Source organism: Myotis davidii, unplaced genomic scaffold, assembly GCF_000327345.1.
Source record: "Myotis davidii unplaced genomic scaffold, ASM32734v1 scaffold1910, whole genome shotgun sequence".
Lineage (NCBI taxonomy): Eukaryota > Metazoa > Chordata > Mammalia > Chiroptera > Vespertilionidae > Myotis > Myotis davidii.
The window spans coordinates 562,652-583,864 of record NW_006283016.1 but is presented as its reverse complement, the minus strand read 5'-3'; the positions used below and the strand labels follow the sequence as shown (position 1 = coordinate 583,864).

The 21,213-nt window shown below is 40.6% G+C and overlaps 1 protein-coding gene across 5 annotated transcripts in view; it reads left to right on the top strand.

The window, feature by feature from the left end:
* Positions 1–21,213, top strand: part of LRRC3B (leucine rich repeat containing 3B) — an 85,211-nt gene that overhangs the window by 13,169 nt on the left and 50,829 nt on the right. For 2 of the 5 annotated variants that reach the window (XM_006753348.2, XM_006753349.2), the window contains exon 2: positions 13,468–13,554. The exons of 2 other annotated variants lie outside the window; for them this stretch is intronic. The gene's annotated coding sequence lies outside the window, so the exon portion shown is untranslated. Of the gene's footprint in view, positions 1–13,467; positions 13,559–21,213 lie in introns of all 5 variants that reach the window. One more of the 5 variants, XR_001513394.1, reaches the window with a different exon arrangement.

Sequence of the window (21,213 nt, the reverse complement as noted above, 5' to 3'; positions counted from 1 at the left end):
GTCCCACTATTCTGAGATGAATTGGAAACATGTAGGTCTATTGAATTAACATTATAGGTGAAATAGCACTTTTGTTATTAAGGAAGTGTTAGAGCCCTAACTCCTAATGTGATGGTATTTGAAGGAGGGGCCTTTGAAAAGTAATTAGGTTTAAATGAGTTCATGAGGGTGGGGACCTCCTGATGGTATTAGTGCCCTGATAAGAAGAGACCAAAGAGCTTGCTTCCTCTCTTTCTACCTACAAACACGAGGAAAGGCCATCTGAGGAAACAGCAAGAACATGGCCATCTGCAACCTGAGGAGACTGTCCTGACTAGATTGCTCTTGCTGGCACCTTGATCTTGGACTTCCAGTCTTAAGAACTGTGAGAAATAAATTCCTGTTCTACCCAATCTATAGTATTCTGTTATGGCAGCCTAGGCTGACTGAGACAGGAGTTACTATAGGTTAGATTGGGTTCCTAGCCACCTTGTGAAACGTCTTTTTGAACTAAAATGTGCCTGTTTTGTACCACTATACCTGATTTTTCACCACCAGCCTTTTACATAATAGGCACTCAGTAGCTACTTGTTGAATGAATGAATGAATGAATGAATACTAATAAATGGAGTGAAAACATCCAATTTATGAACAAACATTTGGAAAACCAATCAAGTGTTAGGGATTTCCTGAAATCATGGTTTGAAATGAAGGGAAATAATTATTTTAAGTATAGTGTGTGTGTGTGTGTGTGTGTAAATTATATATGTAATGTATGCATATGTATGTACATGTATAATATGTACATATATGTAAATAAATATACATATGTAAAATCAAGCTTTTAACAGCTTGCACTTTTTTAGCAGCTCATCCCACGGAGACGTAATGATAGTAAAATAAATACAGTCAGCATGGTTTCCTGTTTACCCAGCATGCAAGCAAATAATGCTGGCTGAGTTGGTCTGCTGACTTACCAAAACTTAAGTTTAGCAAATAAAAAAGTATTTTATTTATAGGAGAATCATAGCACCTCAATATTGGAAAGGACTTCTGAGGCACCTTTTCATTTCAAACCCCCGATAGGCAGGGTGCATAAGAAATGAGATTTTTCCGAAAGCATGGTGGTTTTAGGTTTCTTTCTCATCCGTCTAAGAAATCATACAGACTCCACGAGGCATTTGCTCCATGGCTTTGCCATTTGAGAATGGAGAAGCTGTTTCCTCAAGATGCTATTCATCTTTATTCATATCTGGGTGCAGACGAGTTCAGAACGTGTGGGTGTGGGATTTGAAGAATCTGAAGTGCTTAGGTAACGGTTGGCGTGCCAGTTGTATAATGAAGAACATGTATTGACAATATTAAATTGTGGGCTGAATCTTGTTTTTGGTGTTTAAAAAAACCCAGAACAAAATTTCTAAAAGCGACAGCCCTGTTTTTATGCCGGGATGTTTCTAAATGTTGGGACAACAGTGCTGAGAAATACGGGCCTCCAGTATGCATCACTTTCTTCTGCCTCGCCTGATATGTAACCGTGCATAGCTTGCTTTTTAAGGTGGTAGGTGCTGTGGTGTTTCTAAATCTACATGCATATTGTAGTCAACTGACAGAGGAAAATAGCTTCAGTAATAATAACAGGTAAGATGTGAGTTCACTTTTCATACTGAAGCTGGGAGAGTCAGCTGGTTTCTAGAAAAATTGGTGGTAATTTATTAAGTTACTAGGAAATGACTGTTTGCTTTTCAAGTTTCAAACCCTCTAAGTCATCGTCAACTTCAAGGGCTTTTGCATATGAAATTGTGCACCATGACTTTTAAAAAAACTCATGTTCTTTTCTCTACCTTTGTGTGTGTGTACTGACAACAGAGGAGGAATACAGAGAAGCCTTCTTTCTACTCAGTTGTGGGTGGAGTGGGAAGTGTGAGCATGACTGTGACCAGTGAGAGGTAACATTTGCAGATTCCACGTGCAGCAGGCATCTCTAGCTAAAAACACATGGCTAGTCAGGGTTCCAGATTAGTCATGTAATACCTAGGGCAGATTTTATTTAACTGCTTTTCCTTTCAGAAGTCTAGAGAAACCTATGTACCCCTTCTTATTTTTAAAAAATTTGTTTACGCCCTGCCCGGTTTGGCTCAGTGGATAGAGCGTTGGCCTGCGGACTGAAGGGGCCCAGGTTCGATTCTGGTCAAGGGCATGTACCTTGGTTGCAGGCACATCTCCAGTAGGGGTTTGCAGGAGCAGCTGATCGATGTTTCTTTCTCATCGATGTTTCTAACTCTCTATCCCTCTCCCTTCCTCTCTGTAAAAAATCAATAAAATATATTTGGGGAAAAAAATTTGTTTACATTCAATGTCAAAATATTTTTAGATGTAAAGTATATAGGATCCTATATTTTTGTAAGTACATAGGATTACAAAAACAAAAAAATACACGAACACACTGATTCTCACAGAACTTACAATATTTTGCATGACCTACATCTCTGCCCAATCTGTCAAAAATATTTTTAGAATTTACTTTAAATAACACACTTCAGTAATTAACTTACCCATCCGATGTGTTTGAACTTCCCTGGTGCAGACTTGTAGCCCACATGCCTCTCACATTTCAAAAGACAATGATAACTTAGGAGAATTAAAAATTCTCATTAGTATTGTTCAGTTTTGCAAAACTGCAACAAATAATTTAAATGGCTGACTTCTTTTCATGAATCCATAAAGAATAGACAAGTGCAGGCAGGGAAGACCGTAAAGCACTAGATGTGGGGGTCACAGTGAGGAGATGCAGCTGCCCCCTTTGTGACCAGATGAGAAGGTGACCAATAGTTGCCTCTGTGTATTGTGAGCATCTATAGTCAGAAGAATGAATTCTAATGCTCTTAAAGTCATGATGTGTATAAATGATATTTCAGGATTTCTGGAACAACTGTGTTGTCATCTTTTTAAAAAGCGGTGAGTTTTATTGGTGACATGATAGGTACTGATAATAGTGTAACCTGTTGCTTGCCTTTAAAATGAAAGGAAATGTCAGATTTCACCCCCCCCACCACCACCACCCCCTGTTTTTTGTTGTTGTTGTTAATCTCACCTGAGGATATTTTTCCATTGATGTTTAGGGAGAGTAGAAGAGAGAGGGAAAGACAGAGAGAAACATGGATGTGAAAGAAACGCATTGATTGGATGCCTCCCGCACAAGCCCTGACCAGGGCCCGGGCCAGGGAGGAGCCTGCAACCAAGGTATGTGCCCTTGACCGGAATCAAACCCAGGACCCTTTTGTTTGCAGACTGACTGACACTCTATACACTGAGCCAAACCAGCTAGGGCTCAGATTCCCTGTGGAGATCAATGGAAAAAAATCAGAAAATACACTTTACAGTTGTGGATCCCCTGCATTCTAGCCATGGACACACTGGGGGACTATGGACCCTGAGTTAAAAACCTCTGTTTCAATGTGCAAGTCAACACCTGATAACATGGCAATTACAACCAAAGCAGCTTTCAGATAGATGAGACCCATAGAAGGGATTATAAAAGAATGCCATTTTCTGTGTGATAATTTATGTGACAAACATGCCAGAATTCTACCTACAGAGTGTGGCTGGCTTCAAAACTGGCCCCTTTGGAGAGAGGGATGCTGTTGCCTTTATTCAAAATAGCACTGGGTCTTTTTTCAGAGGCCACAGTGAAATGTTTTGAATATTCTCATCAATGTCAATTCTCAAGTGGTTTGGAGTGGGTCGGGTGGTTTTAAATAAGCCAAAGTCGTTGGAGTAAGGCTGCTGAATGAAGAGGGTGATCAAAGTGTGCAAGTACCAGCCTGGGACTTGAAAATCCTAAGGCTAGTTTTTGGAAGGGGCTCACCAGCTGCCCTGAAGGCTGCTCCATAGTGGGTGGAGGAGGGAAGGGATGAGACCCTGGAAAGATTGCATTTCCAAATTGAGTGTGTCCTTGGAATCTGCCCATAGTCCTCTGACGGGCCCTCATTTCCCTCCATTCAGTAACATTCCAAGATGATTTCAAAATATTTAGTGACAACATTTGATAGTCACTTTCTACACGTTCTTCAGTAGAACTTTCCAGTAGAAATGCAATGCTAGCTACTCGTGTAATTTAAAAATTTCCAATAGCCATGTGAGACATGTATAATGAGAAAGATGAAATTAATTTTAGTAATATATTTTACTTAACCCCACATATCCAAGATTATCACTTTAACATATAGTCAAATTGAAATTTATTGAATTATTTTCTCATCTGTGTCTTTCTAATCCAGTGTGTGTTTTATACTGACAGCACACGGAACAGAGGGCTGAATTTTCACCAGAAACACTTGACCTGTATTAAGAATTCATAAAATTTACAGTTGAAAAAGCAGACTTACTTAGCCAAGTTGTTTCAACTATACGTAAACATTTTCCAGTTACTAAATCGAGTATTCGTTTTTAGATTTAAATTTAAATTTATTCACAAAGTTAAACATTTAGCTCCTCAGTGTCACTGGCCCCATTTCCAGCGCTCAGTAGGGACATGTGCCTAGCAGTTACTGAATGGGGTGGTGCAGCTCTGGATTATATGAGGGAACAACTGGAGAGGGATCCATTGGCACAGTGGAGATGGTTAAACTCTCTGGAAAAATTAGGAGGGATGCTTATCATCCAGCTTTTTGTCCTTTCTATGAATCAGTTGTTAGTTTGTCAATTCAGTATTTTTCCAAACATTTAGGATCTTTTTATATGACCCCCTAAAGGGCCTTTCCTTGACTATGTTCATCATTTACATTCAGGGCCACCATGTGGGCTCTGCTTTGTAGATGGAAGGTTCGGGGGTGAGTTTAGATGATCAGATGAAGATAGGAAGTTAATGCCCCTGCCCCGGGTTCTTTTGATGAAGCAGTTAAACCAGAGGAGTCAAGTTTCCTGACCCTCAGCCCACTGGACACCCACCACTCTCAAAGCATCTCAGATTCTGAAGATTTGGGTGGGACCCGGGACACTGCATTTTTATCAAGTCTTCCTTGCTTTCCCTATCTCCCTCTACCAAGGGATTCAGAACAGCCCAGTTAAAAGTCACTACCCTAAGCAGCCCTTCTTCCATGATATTCTTTGTGCTCATGGTTCATAAGGTGTGTTTCCAGGATCCCCTTCATCAGAATACTGTGTCTTGTTAAACTGAAGAGTTCTAGGCTCTGCCCAAAACCAGCTAAATCAGAATTTCTGACATACCCCATATTCACAGAATAGCTGTGGCACTAGGAATCTGCACTTTAACAAGCTTCCTAGTAAGTCTTATGCCCAGTAGACTTTAAAAACTGTAGGCTCTATGCAGACCCTCCAGCTTAGAAAAATGGAATTTTTCAACCCCACCCTTTCTCATCCACCCTCTTTCCCCATGTCTGACACTTAGAAATCCACAGTGCCGCACGTATTCTGCCTCCCCTGTGTTCAGGTCCTTTAACAAGCAGGCATTTGTTCCAGAGAATGGGGATACGGAGATATAGATTATGAGATCCTGTCTCTGATCTCAGAGAGTTTTCAGACATAGGAGGGAGCTGTATCTGTGGAAAAGGCATTACAGGTGGAGAGCTACATGTATGTGCTACGCACAGCGTGGACACAAAGAAGACAAGGGTCATATCCACCTGGATTGTGAGTTTGTGATAATGGTTTTAAAGGGCTTTTGAGACCCTGGGTTGATTTAGGAAAGATAAAATTTATATCCCAACCCTGATTAGGTTGCTCAGTTTGTTAGAGCATTGTCCTGATACACCAAGATTTCAGGTTAATCCCCATTCAGAGCACGTACAAGAATCAATCTATGAATTCATAAATAAGTAGAACAACAAATCAATGTCTCTCTCTCTCTCTCTCTCTCTCTCTCTCTCTCTCTCCCCCCCCCTTTCTCTTAAAACTAAAATAAAATAGGTATTCCATTAGGAGGGGAAAGACCCCTGGAGACTTGGTATGAATTAGGTTGTGAACAGGGAAGCGGGCTTGTTATGAATGATGTGGAATAATGCATTTACTGTAGGGATCAGACCTTGCAGAGTTGTGGGGACAGCTTGAGCTGCAGAGGTCTGGCAGGGCTCAGGTGGAGGAGCAGAGAAAAATCACCAAGCAAGGATCATGAAGGGAGCTGATGAGGAGGTTGGCAAAAGGCATCGCCTCTGCTGCTGGTGGTGGACCTGAGGTTGCCCATAGGGCTAATGTGAGAGGAAACAAGGACACACTGGCACCTGGGAGGATGAACTGAAACCTGTGTCTATAGAAGAGGCTGGTGCTCTTCACCCAGGAGCTGCACACACACACTCAGGAACTAAGGGTGGAAGCCGGTGGGAGCTGGGGAGATGTGAGTCCACCTCTGCCCTCACAAACTAGGTAAGTTAGACGATCAGAGATAACATGTAGGAGCTGCGACAGTGCCTTTCATGTACAATGCTGAGGCTTCACTTCTGCTTCCAAATTTCACGCAGATTTCTATTGTGGCCAACCTTAACTTGACCCCACAGTTTTCCACAGATATGCCTCCCTCCCACAGGTAAGGGAATTCCAGGAAACCTGGTCAAATGGAACTAAGTCAACACAATACAAAACCAATGCAGTTGGCTTAGGCAACCTATGCTGGGGGTGGCTGGATGAGACACAGGGTATATTGGGGTGAGTAGTCAGGTAGTAGGTGGGTGATGACCCCTGTGAAGAGATAAAGCTGCAATGGATGGCCTTGCTAAATATTAGGCTCTTTATCCTCTGGACAGCAGTGGTTTATAAATGGAGGAGTAACACGATAAAATGAGTTTGCTTTAAGAAAACTGAAGCAGTGGTTCTCAAACTTTCTGGTGTCAGAAACCTTCTAGATGCTCAACAATTATTGAGGATCCCAAAGAGTTTTTGGTTTATGTGGGCTATATTATTCATATTTACCATATTAAAAATTAAAACAGAAATTAAAAACATGTTTACCAATTCATTAAAAATCACAATAAACCCATTATGTGTTAACATAAAAGCACATTTTTATGAAAAATAATTTATTTTCCAAAACAATAATTCAGTGAGAAGAGTGACATCATTTTACATTTTTGCACATCTCTTTGGTGTCCGGCTTAATAGAAGACCGTCTCATTCTCATGTCTGCTTCTGCATTCACTCTCTTGTGAAATCCCATGTTAGAAAGACTTTGGAAAACTCCGCTGTACACTTGTGATAAAATAAGAGTAGAAAAGGCAACTCATATGTTTAGCATTATGATGTAATACTATGGGAACTGTCTATATTATGTCTATAGTCAAATCATGTCTACAATATTATAGGTATAGTCTCATCCTCATGGATTCATTGTACAGGTTTCAGGGACCTCCAGGAGACCCCGGACCAACCTCTGAGAGCCATTAGTGCAGAGGGTAGCTAGGTGGGCAGGCAGTGCACAGGGCTACAGGAAGGAGTTCTTCTAACAGTGTTGGGGAGGAAAATAGGGCCTGCACCAAGGCATATCAGCCAGGAAGGAGAATCAAGGATGGAGAGAGATGCTCAGTTGACTGATGCCATAGACCTTAGTAACCAATTAGGTGTGGGGATGAAAGAGAGGGGAGAGTCTTGAGCCAATGAATGGCTGGATATTTACCAGTCCAGGTGTGGGGTGTTTTTCAATCCATCCCTGGGCCAGCCTTCTATTCCACAAGGGTTTGACCTGAGGTAGAAAGGAGGGGAAAAGGAGGCCCAGCCCTGAGCTGTGTTATCTAAATCTGACTTTTTATAGTATGATCACACATGGGTAGAATTCGGGGTGATCAGAGTTACTAAAAACATTTGAGTGCAGGCTGTGCAGTTCATGCAGGGACACAGAAAGATGGCCGTTTGGTGACTAACAAAGATGACAAGGCTTGGACACATTTGTGGTTGATAGAGAAGTTAGGATGGACTCAGGAAGCCAGAATGGGGTTTTTTTTATATGTGTGTGTGTGTGTATATGCGTGGTTTATAAATGTATGTGGTTATATGTGAGTGTGTGTAAATATGGTTTTATATGTGTATATGGTGTGTGTGTGTGTATATACATATAGATATAGATATAGATATATATAGATATAGATATGGTTTTATGTATAAATAGCTATATAGGCTCAGGCCTCAGCATGGGGATTGGAATGAACTGGTCTAAGTATCTGAAGTTGTGGATGGAGTTCCTGGTTTGCCACCAACTGGCAGTGTGATCTTGGACAACTCGCTTACTGTTTCTGGACCTCTATCTCCTCCTGGGAAATGTAGAGGGTGTGAAAGATCAGGAATCCTATGATCCAGTATGCATATTTTACAGCCATAAAGAGTGATCTTCCATCAGTGTCAGAGTTTGCCTGACAAGCCTTTTCCTGAGCCTCGTTTTCAGTCTTGCTGGTTAAGGGTTTGGGAAATGAATGGAGAAGCAATCAATCTGACATCAGGGGACTATAGATAGATGCTCGGTCTCTCAGGAGCTGCAGGTCTTGTCATTTGTTTGGATGCTATCCCCAGCTTGGCCTGCCAACCATGGCACCTTCTTGTTCCCTTAGTTCTTGAAAAGGCAGGCTTTTCTGCCAACTCTATCTACATGCACATAAACACACACACATGCACACACACACACACACATACACACACCAATTTGATTACACTCTACTCAGAGTTTCCCTAAGTACTCCATTATGGTATGGGAGGCAGTTTTAGATATACACAAATATTTTTTGATATTTATGTGTACTTTGATAGGCATTAGAAATATACACTAAGCGTAGCAAAACCACTAATATAAATATTATTTCTTAGGTTAAGAAATAATTTAAATAAGTCAATTGAATTAAATGATTGCATTAATGTTAATACCAGCAGAATTTGGATGCAACAAAATTCTTGAAGGGAGTCTGTGAGTGACTAACATGTGGGAAGCACTAACTTAATTGTATTATGAAGATTTTAACCAATTCAGAAAAGGTCTTATCAAGTGCTATCTGAAACATATACCAGAAGTGTTTTATTCTTCATTGTTTTGGCATTTCAGCCTGAAAATTCCTTTAGGAAATATGAGTTATTTCACATTCACTTTATATTGGTCATGTTAGGTACTTTAAATGTGAGACTTTAATCAGATATAGTTAGGAGATAATCAAGCCAATTAAAATGAAGGGAAATTCTGTAAAACAACTGGACTCTATAAAAATCTCTATGTCATAAAAGACCAAAACAAATAAAAACAAACATAGCCCAAAAGACCATGTCTGGGGAACCATTCTAAACAAAAGGAAACTAAAAAGATATGACAATCCTATATAATAAAAGCCTAATATGCAAATTGACCGAACGACAGAACAACCGGTCGCTATGACATGCACTGACCACCAGGGGGCAGATGCTCAACACAGGAGCTGCCCCCAGCCCACAGGCCCCATGCTGACAGTAGCCCCGCAGAGGGAGGCAATCAGTGGTGGTGGCGGCAGGTGGGGCCAGTGAACAGGCAGCACCAGGCTGACCAAAGTGGGTGCCCTCCCCCCATCACCCTGCCAGTTGCCCCACAGATCGGCCCTGATCACCAGCCAGGCCTAGGGACCCTACCCATGTATGAATTTTGTGCACTGGGCCTCTAGTTAAATGTAATGTATGGTCCTTAATTGGACCCTGGATAAAAAATAAATTATAAAGGACACTTGGATATACTTAAGGAAATTTGAAAACCAACTTTGTATTAGAATATAGTATACGTCTAAATATTAAATTTTCTGAATATGATAATTATAATATGAGGGAATAATCTTCTTGAGATATTTAGGGATGAAATACATCAATATCTGCAACTAACTCTCAGTTTAAGCCAAAGTATATATACATGCACATATACTCACTTGCACATATAATGCCCATATAAACACAGATATATACATGTACATAGTACACATGCACATACATATACACAGATGCATAAACATATGTGCTCACATTTAAACATATGCCATAGATGCATGTACATGGAGAGGGAAAGCAAATGTGACAGAAGATTAACAGTTGGTTAATCGGAATGTTCACTGTGCAATTTTTGCACCTTTTCTGTAGACTTAGACTTCAAATTTTTCAAAATAAAAAGCTGCAAGAAAATATTAGACTTTTTGAGATAAGTCATAGAGGTAATCTAAGAATTTCACTGTATAAATCAAGAAGTAGGTTTTCAGGAATCGGATAACACTTTTTAAAAAATCCTATATAATAAAAGCCTAATATGCAAATTGACCAAACAACCAGTGGAACGACTGGTCGCTATCACATGCACTAACCACCAGGGGGCAGACGCTCAATGCAGGAGATGCCCCCAGCCTGCAGGCCCCAGGCCAGCCAAGGCAGGTGCCAGCGGGGGCTCTCCTATCACCCCACCAATTGCCCCACAGATGGGCCCTAATCGCCGGCCAGGCGTAGGGACTCTACCTGTGCACAAATTTCATGTACTGGGCCTCTAGTTATTATTATTTTTATTGCTTACCTCACCCTATTTTTAAATTTTTGATGTTTTTATTTTACCCATCTCCCCTTCCACTTTGACTACCATCAGATTGTTTTCTTATCTTTGGATCTGTTTCTATTTTGTTTATTCATCATTTTTTACATTCCACATGTGAGATCATACAATATTTATCTTTTTTTTGTCTGACTTATTTCACTTAGCATAATATCTACGTTCATCCATGTTATTGCAAATAACAAGATTTTTTATTACTGAATAATAATATTGTATATATGTACCATCTTTTCTTTATCCAGTCATCTATCAGTGGACACCTAGGGTTGCTTCCATATCTTGGCTTTTGTGAATAATGCTGCGATGAATATAAGGGGCCATATGTCTTTTTGAATCAGTATTTTTGTTTTCTTTGGATAAATACCACCCAGAAGTGGAATTGCTGTCATGAATGGTAGCTCTATTTTTAGTTTTTTGATGAATTCCCCATACTATTTTCCATATTGGCTGTACCAATTTTCAATTGATTTGCATTTCTCTGATGGTAAGCCTCTTCATATATCTGTTGACCATTTGTATGTCCTGTTTAGAAAAATGTCTATTCAGATCCTCTGCCCATTTTTTAATTGGGTTGCTTGTTTTTTGTTGTTAAGTTATAGGAATTCCTTATATATTTTGGATATTAACCCTTTATCAGATTATTATTTGCAAACATCCTCTCCCACTCAGTAGGCTGTCTTTTGGTTTTGTCGATGGTTTGGGATAACGTTTTTCTTGAGCCCACTAAGGAGCATGCTTACATTGGTGCAAAGACCCACAACAGCTCCACAGCTATTCCTCCACTAAAATTCCCTCCACCAACCAAGTAACAATTAGACATAAAGCGGGCCTCTGGGCAGCAGACCCGAAGATGAACAGTTCATGGTGACTTCCTGGACTCTAGCTTGCATAGGACTCTTACAGTCTATAAAACAATATGGTTATAGAATAGCCTCTGCTCTAGTAAAATAAAATGTTTGTGAATTCAAAAGTCCTTTAATAACTATTTATTGAGTGTCTACTATGGTCCAGGTATTGTTCCTAGGGCAGAGGAAGATGGTTAAGATCTACTTCTCATGGAGATGACGTTCTTGAGTGGGAGGGATAGAAGTAGCCAAGCAAGTACTGAGATGAACCAAGTCTTATAAAGAAAAAGAAAGTATGAGAGTAACGTGACAGGGAGTGATGAAGCAGGGTGTGGTGGAAGGCTTCTCTGAGGAGCTGCTGGATCATTAATATCACAAGGAAGAGCTATTTTGCTTTAAATGTCTCTGCTGTTTATTCCTAATTCGCACGGCCTTTGAGCTTGCCTCTGATGTCAAGGTCAAGAATCTTCTGAAGCCCGACTGTTCTGCTGGACTGCCTCAGGGTCAGTGTGTCTGGTGTATTTCACACCAAGTGACTACAGAGTGGGGCCGACGCATAAGTGTGCTCTCGTTCCCCTGTGCTCTTGTTGATGAATGCAGGTGTTCTCTGTGTACTTCTCATCTTTTATGATGGACTTTTAAGGAAGTTTAATTCACAAACCATGCAAAGCTCATCATTTGCTCCTACTGACACACGGTGACGAAAGTGAGTTATTGTTCCTGAATAATGCTGCAAGGAAGCCTTCCAACCAGCAATTTTCAATAATGCCACATTGGCACACCTCTGAATTACTATCTGCTTTGGCTAATTCAATATGACAGGTTTCTAAAGCAATTTGAGTTCATGTGAAAGCAGTGAGAGAGAGTATTCAAACTTACTTAAAGGAGGGCGGGAGGAAGGAACTTATATTGCAATCTCCTGTAACACAGATCGAGATTTACTTGGATTCATTTCCTGGAGACATTCAATATGTTTTATCTTTTTCTTTTTCAGTCGCCTTTTCAGTTACATCTGATAATTATATTCTATCGGTCGTGCTTCAGTTTACCCCAGAGTATAGAATCCATCAGCTGATTCTCTGGCTCAGAGGCCAATATTACTTAGCATGAGAGAAATTCCAGTTTTTAAAAAAGGAGGTCAACATATGCCCCGCATATAAAAATCACTCAGGAAATAGGCCGGCAGGTAAAAAGGAACCTATATAGGATTCTGAATATCAATGTTCCTTCTCTTTCCCCTGTTTCCACCTGACTGAACCAAAGCTGGCTTTCCAGATGGCAAGGTGTGGGCCAGGCAGCGTGGTATTGGTATAAACGAAAGGATTTGGAGTCAGAGAACCTGGTTGCAGTCCCAGCCGTGCCACCTATGACTGTGAACTTGGCTCAAGGCCTGGCTCATTGTAAACATTCAACAATTATGAGCCCCATTTCCTCCTCCTCCATCTTCTTTGCCTTACCATTCTGTACCTCAGCTCCCATCAGGCATGTTGCCCTTCTTTCTGTCTGTAGAACATGCCACGCATATTCCTGCTTCAAAGCTGCTGTATTTGCACTTCCTTCTGCTGGATATGTCCCTCCCACAGATCACCCCATGGCTTTCTACTCACTTTTAGTTCTCATCTCAAATGCCACCACTAAGAGCAGCCTTCCCACGCTTGGTCACTCTCTAACATATTACCCTGATGGGTTTTCTTCATGGCTTCTCTCACTGTCTTTAGTTACCTTGATAATTTATCTGTTTGTTTTTATTATCTTTCTCCCAGTTTCCACCCTGAGCTCTGTGGGAGCAGAGTCTTGACTATTGTGGGTATACCAGCACTGGTACATATTAGGTGCTCAATAAATATTAGTTGCATGGAAGTTATTGGGACCTCCCTGAGAGATGGAAGAGCCTTGTGTGGCTCTTCTGAAGATCAGATGATACAAATCTCAGAGAGTCATTTAGAAATTATCAAACACTTATTATTAAGTCTTCTCCACCTCATCCATGAAGCACCTCTTCCCATCACCCCAGACTGAAGTGCCCTTTTCATATCCTTGGTGGCTTTTTTCTGTAAAGGTCTCGCTTTTCTGACACGTAATTTAATTCCTGATACCTTTCATTGACAGGCGTTTCAAATGAAACTCGGAAGAATTTAAAGCAAGATGAAAGATGCTCCAGCCTGGGAATTGGTACTCAGCCTACAGTGTAGAGATGTAAGTACACAGAGCAGGCAGCCTTTACACAGTGCCCAGCAGCAGAGGGAGACCGTATTGAGAACGCAAGCTACACACAGCTTCCCTGTGCCAAGTTAGGCCTAAAGAAAACAGCATCATATGCCTGGTTTGGGGGAGGGAGGACATAAATGCAGAGGGTTCTGCGTGGCGGCAGGCACACTGGTGCCAAGGCCACGGCCACGGCCCATTTCTGTTCCTTGTGTTCTTTCAAGACAGCAGCTCTGTGATGGAGGAGGACAGTGCTGATAATGAGTTGCCGGGGACATCTTGCCCGTGAAAGTAGAAGGATTCTTCTTCTTTTTTTTTATCTACCTGCCTTTGTGGAAAAATTTCAACCTTTACTATTTATAACCTTTTCCGTCTTCAATCAACATGTAGTATGTTGGCTTTGAAACAGCTTGATTTAAATTGTAGAAGAAAAGGAAGGGGAGTTTTCAGAAATCTCAATCCATTATTCATGATGTTTAGAAAGATGTGTGGTTTTCTGTTTTTTCACAAGTGAGAAAATCATCCTGATAGAAGCTGAATCAGGTAGCAAATTGTGTTAATTTTAGAGGGTGAAACCCCTCCCTCGCTGCCACCTTGCAGACACAATACTGTATTCAAGGGCCCTGTTCCTTCTCCCCTCCCCATCTCAATTTTTCCAGGAAAGGGGTCATTTAATGGTCAGTGGAATTTGACATTTCTAGTTTAAGAAAATGTAACCATATTTTGAATTTGGGGACAATTACTTCATCCATGGGTTTCAAAATGCATCATCCCCCTCTATTTTGAAGTTTAAGAATTTTGGTAAACTGACTCAAAAAAAAGGAGAGTGCACATCCAACCTGCTTTCTCCTCTCCCTTTCTCAGAGGGGCAGAATTCTGCCCAAACCTCCTAGGACCTGGGCTTTCATGGATAAACACCCAAGAGAAACCTTGTAAAAATGCTCAGATCTACTGAAAAAAGAAGTATATAGCACAGGATTTTGATGCAAAATGTTTTAATTATAGAATTTTTTTTTATTTGAGTGACTTAAAGAATGAACAATTGAAACATCAAATTTGTAATATGGGCTATACTTTAAAATGATGAATTGCACTGTGTATATTCTCTTAAACTCACATTTCTCCCTTTAGGCAACTCAAAAATAAGGACTGGCAATTTTTATTCTTTTGGAGAACTGAAGATTTCTTGTAGGGAGTTTTGTTTAAAGAGGAGTGGTGAATAAGTCAGCACAGGAGAAATCCCAAATTAAATCCAGCCCCGAATACAGCTCATTCAGAGGATTCAAGCATACCTCTTTTGTTATTTATTTTTGAAGCTCCTTATGTTTTTTAAAAAACAATTAGAAATAGAAAGTAGATCTTAAAGGGGTCCAAGGGTTTCATATTGTATCATCTAACTCAAGGCCAGGCTGCCCCAGGTAGGACCAACCACTAGACAGAATTTCCTTGGAACATCACATGAGTGATTCTTTCCCTTGCTGGCTTGTTTTTGAGGATGAAAAGCTTCCACTGGCCTTTGTGAAGAAACTAACATTTGAGCTCCAAGGTTCAAAGAGAATGCTTTGCCCCTCTGACTTCTCCGTGCTGTTTCTTTGGAAACTTCAGTTCAGAACATTTCGTCTTTAGTTCAGAACAGCACAAGAACAAGTAAAGAGAATTTTTCTAGATGCCTGTTATGTGACAATTTTCTCCAGGCCCTTTTCACATATTCCCCATATTTAAAAAAATTAAACTCTGAGTTTTAATTTTATCATTTTTGACCTAAGGTCTTATATTCCCATTCTATTTGAAGGGGAATTCCCTCAGTTTAGGTTTCTATCAATTTATGCCTGTCCTCAGATTTGCTTGTTCTTCACCTTCTTCCTCTACCTCAGGCCTTCCTTCAGAGTACCACCAGATTCATTTTCCCAAAATGCCACTTTGAGTTGGTAACTTCCTTGCTTAAAGTATTTGGTGACTCTCAGCTATCGATTAAGTCATATTCCTTAACCTGGCATTCAAGGCCAACCATGGCCTCCTTCTCCTTCTCCTAATATATTTCATGGTGGAATTCAAGGCCAACTATAGCCTCCGCCTTCTCCTAATATTTTTCATTTTGCATCTCAGTGCTCATGCTGGATGTCATATACACTACTGATGGTCTTGGCACATACTCTGCATTTTCTATGCCACTGATGTAGTCTCTGCTTAAGACTTTCCCCCTTCTCTTCCCTTTTACTTGTCCATTCCTATTGCATCCTTTCTAGACCCAGGTCAAGAACTAATGCAAGTAGTCGACCACCTCTGATTACAATAATCCCTCCTTTTAAATAAACTTTTTATCTTGAGATTTATTTGCTCTATTTTTTTCCCTTTTATAAGCTGTGTCCAAGACTACATGTCTTATGGTCCAAGACCATGTCTCATAACTTTGTGTACTTCTATTCACTGCGTAGCTTGCCATCTGACACATAAGTATTCTGCCATATTTGTTGTTTGTTCTCAAAAGTGATGTAAGTCTCTTTCTAATAAATAGGAAGCCTAAGTGGCTTCCATTTCTTTAAAAAAAAACTTTTTATTAAATTTATTGGGGTAACATTGGTTAGTAAAATGACATAGGTTTCAAGTGTACAGTTCTATGATATATCACCTGTATTATTGCATTGATATTTACCACCCAAACTCAAACCTCCTTCCATAAACATATATTTGACACTCTTTACCCTTTATTATACCCCCACCCTCCTTCCCTCTGGAAACTATCTCACAGTTGTCTGTGTCTATGGAGTTTTTCTTTATCGTGTTTGTTCATTTGTTGCTTTCAGTTTTATTCCCACATGTGAATGAAATCATATGGCTCTTGACTTTTTCTGCCAGACTCATGAGTCAACTAAGCTTTTCTGTTGAACCTCGGAAACCATATCAGGTCACTTTACTTCCAGAATATGGGCTGTTGTATCCAGTGTCTGAAAGGCCCAGGAAAGAGAGTGTGAAACATATTTGGAAGCGGGAGCATGCTAGATCCAGAAATGGGGAGAAATGGGCCGCCCAGCTCAACCCATCAGTGGCATATCTAGGGTGGGGCAGTAGTAGCAGCTTACTGTGGGGCAGGCAATAAAGGCACATAGAGGATTTAGAGCTATCATGAAACCAAGAGTTGTTCCGCTTCTTATCAGCAAACACCAGTATTTCTAAACAATGTCAGTAATGAAGTACTCTTTCCTCCCACAATATGCATATTTATTACTGTTAAATTTTAATAGTATAAGAAAGGTCCAAATTAGCACATCACCATTATTATTGTTGTTATTATTATTATTGAATAAATGCTGTATTCTACACAGAAGTTAATTCTGGGAAGTCCCAGCTATGCAGACTGTCACACATAGCCTCATTTACCCACTCACAAAGAAAAACTGAATGGTTCCAGATCCTTCTCTTGCTTCCAGCACAACTGGTGGCTCCAGACCAGTGGTACTACGTATGTTTGCATTTAACTAGTAGATTTGGAACAAACAGTAGAGCACTGTGATTGTAAAACTAAATAGAACTTGAGTTGCATTAATTCTGCCATTTTCTGTGACCACTTGTGGTTTTTCTTGATTTAACTGTTAGCTATTTCCAAGTATATAATTTTGTTCAGTGAGTGTACATTTTTTTAAAAAAAAACAGAACAATTTTGTTTTTTTTATTATTGATTTTCAGAGAGGAAGGGAGAAGAAACATCAATGAGAGAGAATCATTGATTAGCTGCCTCCTGCACGCCCCCTACTGGGGATCGAGCCCGCACCCTGGGTATGTGCCCTTGACCGGAATCGAACCTGGGACCCTTCAGTCCATAGGCCAACACTCTATCCACTGAGCCAATCCAGCTAGGGTGGTGAGTGTACATTTTAGTTTATACATGCAGTTATGTTTGCTCCATTTCATGATTATCGTGGAGAATCATTTCTTCCATATGGAGGAGGGTATGTTAAAATGATTACTCCTAGAGGCATGTATAGTAAGAGTTCCCCTGCATCAGATGTGCTTGTTTTACTGAAGAACAATTTCTGAAGCCTCCAGACAAGGCTCTACACACATGGCACATTATCAGGATGCTTTCTCTGCCACCATCTGAGATACGCAATCACACCCCTACCCCCGCCCACCCTACTCTTCGTCATTCTTATCCCAGTTTGTTTTTATTCACAGCACTTACCACCCCTGACATATTATCCATGAGCCTGTGTGTGTGTGTGTGTGTGTGTGTGTGTGTGTGTTCACTTATTAGTATTTGTCTCCTCTGCTAGTCTCAGCTTCCATAGGAACAGGAAATTTGCTTCATCAATGCTGTATCCTGGACACCTTTCAATAAATACTTGTTGAGTGAATGAATGAGAGAAGTGTCATAATATATCCCACAGACACCTTTCATTGTCTTCTCTCCAAACAAATGGGTTACAGAAGTACTGTTTGCCTATCCTAAAGAATGTGGTTTTCTTGAAATAGATGGAAATCACCCAAGCTTCCTTACCCACCTATTTAGCCTGCAAACCTAACTCAGAGGGGGCAGCATAGTCCAAGTGACCATATATTGAGAGTTTACTATAATTAGGCCCTTTAATATGTATTATCTCAATGAATTCCCAAAAAGGCCTTGTTATAGGTGACAAAACAACCACACTTGTGTGACATCTAAGCCCGTCCTGTCCCCGGGACTGGGAAGGAAGGACAGCTGGGGACTGCATTTCTCACAGCTTCGGCTGCTTTGGCACCGGCTTCTCCCAGCATCTGCTGCCGGGAAGTGTTAGGTGTCGTCGCACAGCTGTGAAGTGGGGCAGAACCAAGAAGCAAATGGAATAGCACAGAGGAGCCAGGGCACTAAATGCCAGCCTCCAGAGGGTAGGAGAACAGACTCAGCTCAAGTTCTGCAAGAATAAAGGTGCTTGGGGGAGGGCGTGTAGGAATCCGTTAGTCCAGAGTCAACCGCGCATAAAGAGTACGGGCCATTTCCAATGTCCCTGACTCAGTATGCCTCTGCAGAGGTACTCATTATTTTGTCTCACACTTTGCACCATTCACCCACAACCCCACTTTTTAAAAACAATCTATCGATGTTTTAGAGACATTAAGACAAAACATTTTTAAAGTGCATCCTCTGTTATTTACAAGTTTGAAATGCAACTAACTCAGTTGTAACAGCAGAACAGAGTTACAACAACACTAAGGAAAGTGGACAAAACATCTTCCTAAATTTTATAGTACTACAAAACATTTTCAATTTTTTTTTCGGGGACCTAGGCTGATCCCTACGCATGCCGCTTCTATTGTGGTGTAAGCCTGTAGCCTTACTGTGCTGGAAATTGTTTTCACTGCCATCAGTGCAAAGCATTGCCAAGGTCACGGAGGAAGTGAAGGGATGAGAGCATCCTTGGTAGATAGATACATGCTTAGTGAGAGGCCACCCCAGAAGCTGAGCTGGAGACAATAGAATGAGCAAGCTGTGAATGGATAACACTAGGGAAGAGAGAACAAAAGTGCCTAAAAGCCTGGATTTTAAAAAAAAAAAAATGGAAGCGACATAGGTGGGAGAAAAGAAAAATGAGGTAAGAAGAAGCTATTAGTGAGAATTAATGAAAGGAAAATGACTTGTATCTCTGACATTAAGTTTGGCTAACTCAGGTTGTATTATGATGGTTTTTCCGTGAAATCTAGAATTTCTGACATTTTTCTACAGGCAGAGTAACAAAGAGAGCAAAAAGACTGATTTGAAATATTCTCAAAGATGGGCTTGGTTATACATGTGAGTTAAGAAATTGGCCTGTCATTAATAATATTTTTGGAGAATTTGACATGTCATCTCTCACTGATTTAAGCCTCTGGGAGACTGAGAAAGATGGAGTATAAAACAAAACCTGTAAACTGTCAGAAGGAAGAACTCACAGAATATAGAGCCGATGGTGTCCTTTAAATCACACTAAGATAAGCTGAATTCCAGCAGAGATTTTGAAACTCTTGACCATGCTGGGTGTATTAGGCCCTTAAATCATGTCTCTGATTACAGCTCAGGGCCTGGGGTTAGATTTTACTATGACCTAGGATTTTACCCATTTAAACTCACTGTTCGTTTGTTTTGAGGAAAAGACTGCACCCATGTGTGTGTCAGGAAGTGTTAGGCACAGTCATACTGAAAGACACCACGTTGAAAACAACGATTCACCTCATTGGTGGCATTTAGTTTACACAGACTTGAGTTGTATCATGTGAATATTGGAGGAGTTCATAGCATCCATGCCTGTGGCACCAGACATGTCTAAGTAACAACCTAGAACAGCCTGCATGATACATCTCCTAGTTGCAGAAGCAGTCCAAAGCCTGGCTGAATATGCTGCCTTCCTGTTTCTGGTGATCTATCTCCAATAACCTGCACAATAAAGTGATAGAATCATGGTGGGAATTCATTAGAGACGGGGCTGTGCTGGAGCAAGACCGGGTCAGACTTAGCAAGCCCAGCCCCAGGTCTGGTCAGAATGCTGAAATGGATTCTTGATTGTTTTCCCACCGCCATTCCATCGGTACCAAGGTGAACAGACGTAAAAGGCTGAACAGTATAAAACAGGGGCCGAGAGAAGATCATACGTCTCTAGCGATAGTTCCTGAACTTTGCTGCCCACTAGTGACTCCTGGAGAGCATCTCAAATCCTCCAAGGCCCAGGCTATACACTAAACCAGTGTCTAAGCCTGGGGCTAAAGCATCGGTCATCTAAAAAGTCTCCCAGGAGGTTTTGATACACAGCTGTAAAAGAAAGTAAGGCATAATGAATGCTGAAGAGCAATGTGGATAGGCCCTAGGAGTACTTCAGAGACGAGAGAAATAGCAAAAACTTCTTTGTCAGGGAGTAAGGAGGGTGAGCTAGGCAGAGGGACAACCTAAGCAAAAAGAGAAATAAGAAAGTGTGTGGTGAGTCAGTACAAAGTTCCTTTTTGGCTGTAGCCTGGAGGCATAAAGGAACAGCAGGAGAATACCAGGGAGTATCAGAATATGCTGTAAAGGGCCGGATGTCAGGCCAAGGAAATAGTGTGTATAGTTTCATTGGCAAAGGTAACCATTGGAGAGAGAAAGTGGCTTTTATTTTTATTTTTTCATGAACACAGACAGCACCAGTGTGAATAAATTGCTTAGAAGAAAACAGAAACTATAAAACCTATATCACATTAGGAGGCTAATGTTGCTTTAAAATGACATTTCATAACTTTAGTTTTTAACTTACATCTTCATGTATTTTGGTATACAATTGCCTAATGTTTTTTCTTTAAATTGATTTATTTTTATTTAAATATTTATTTAAAGAATACTAGTATCAATATCTATATGTCCTGTCTATCTATCAAATACTTCTATAATGCCCTTAAAGGAAAAAAATAGTATCAATAGTATCACTTTTCATAAATAGACATTCAGTTTTAGGAAATAATATCATAAAAATAAAACCAAGTCGTTTCTTGTTAGATACGCTCACCTGCCAGTGATTCTGAGTTTGAGGCCTAGTCTCTTCTTGAAAAGGGAAGATTGCAAGTGGGTTCAGGACAAAGTAGCACTAAACAGGGAGGCGACTGTTAGGATGGAGAAGAGGGAATGGAAAGGAGGCAGCTCAGAGGCAGACGCACCCAGTCTTTGGCCCGTGGTCC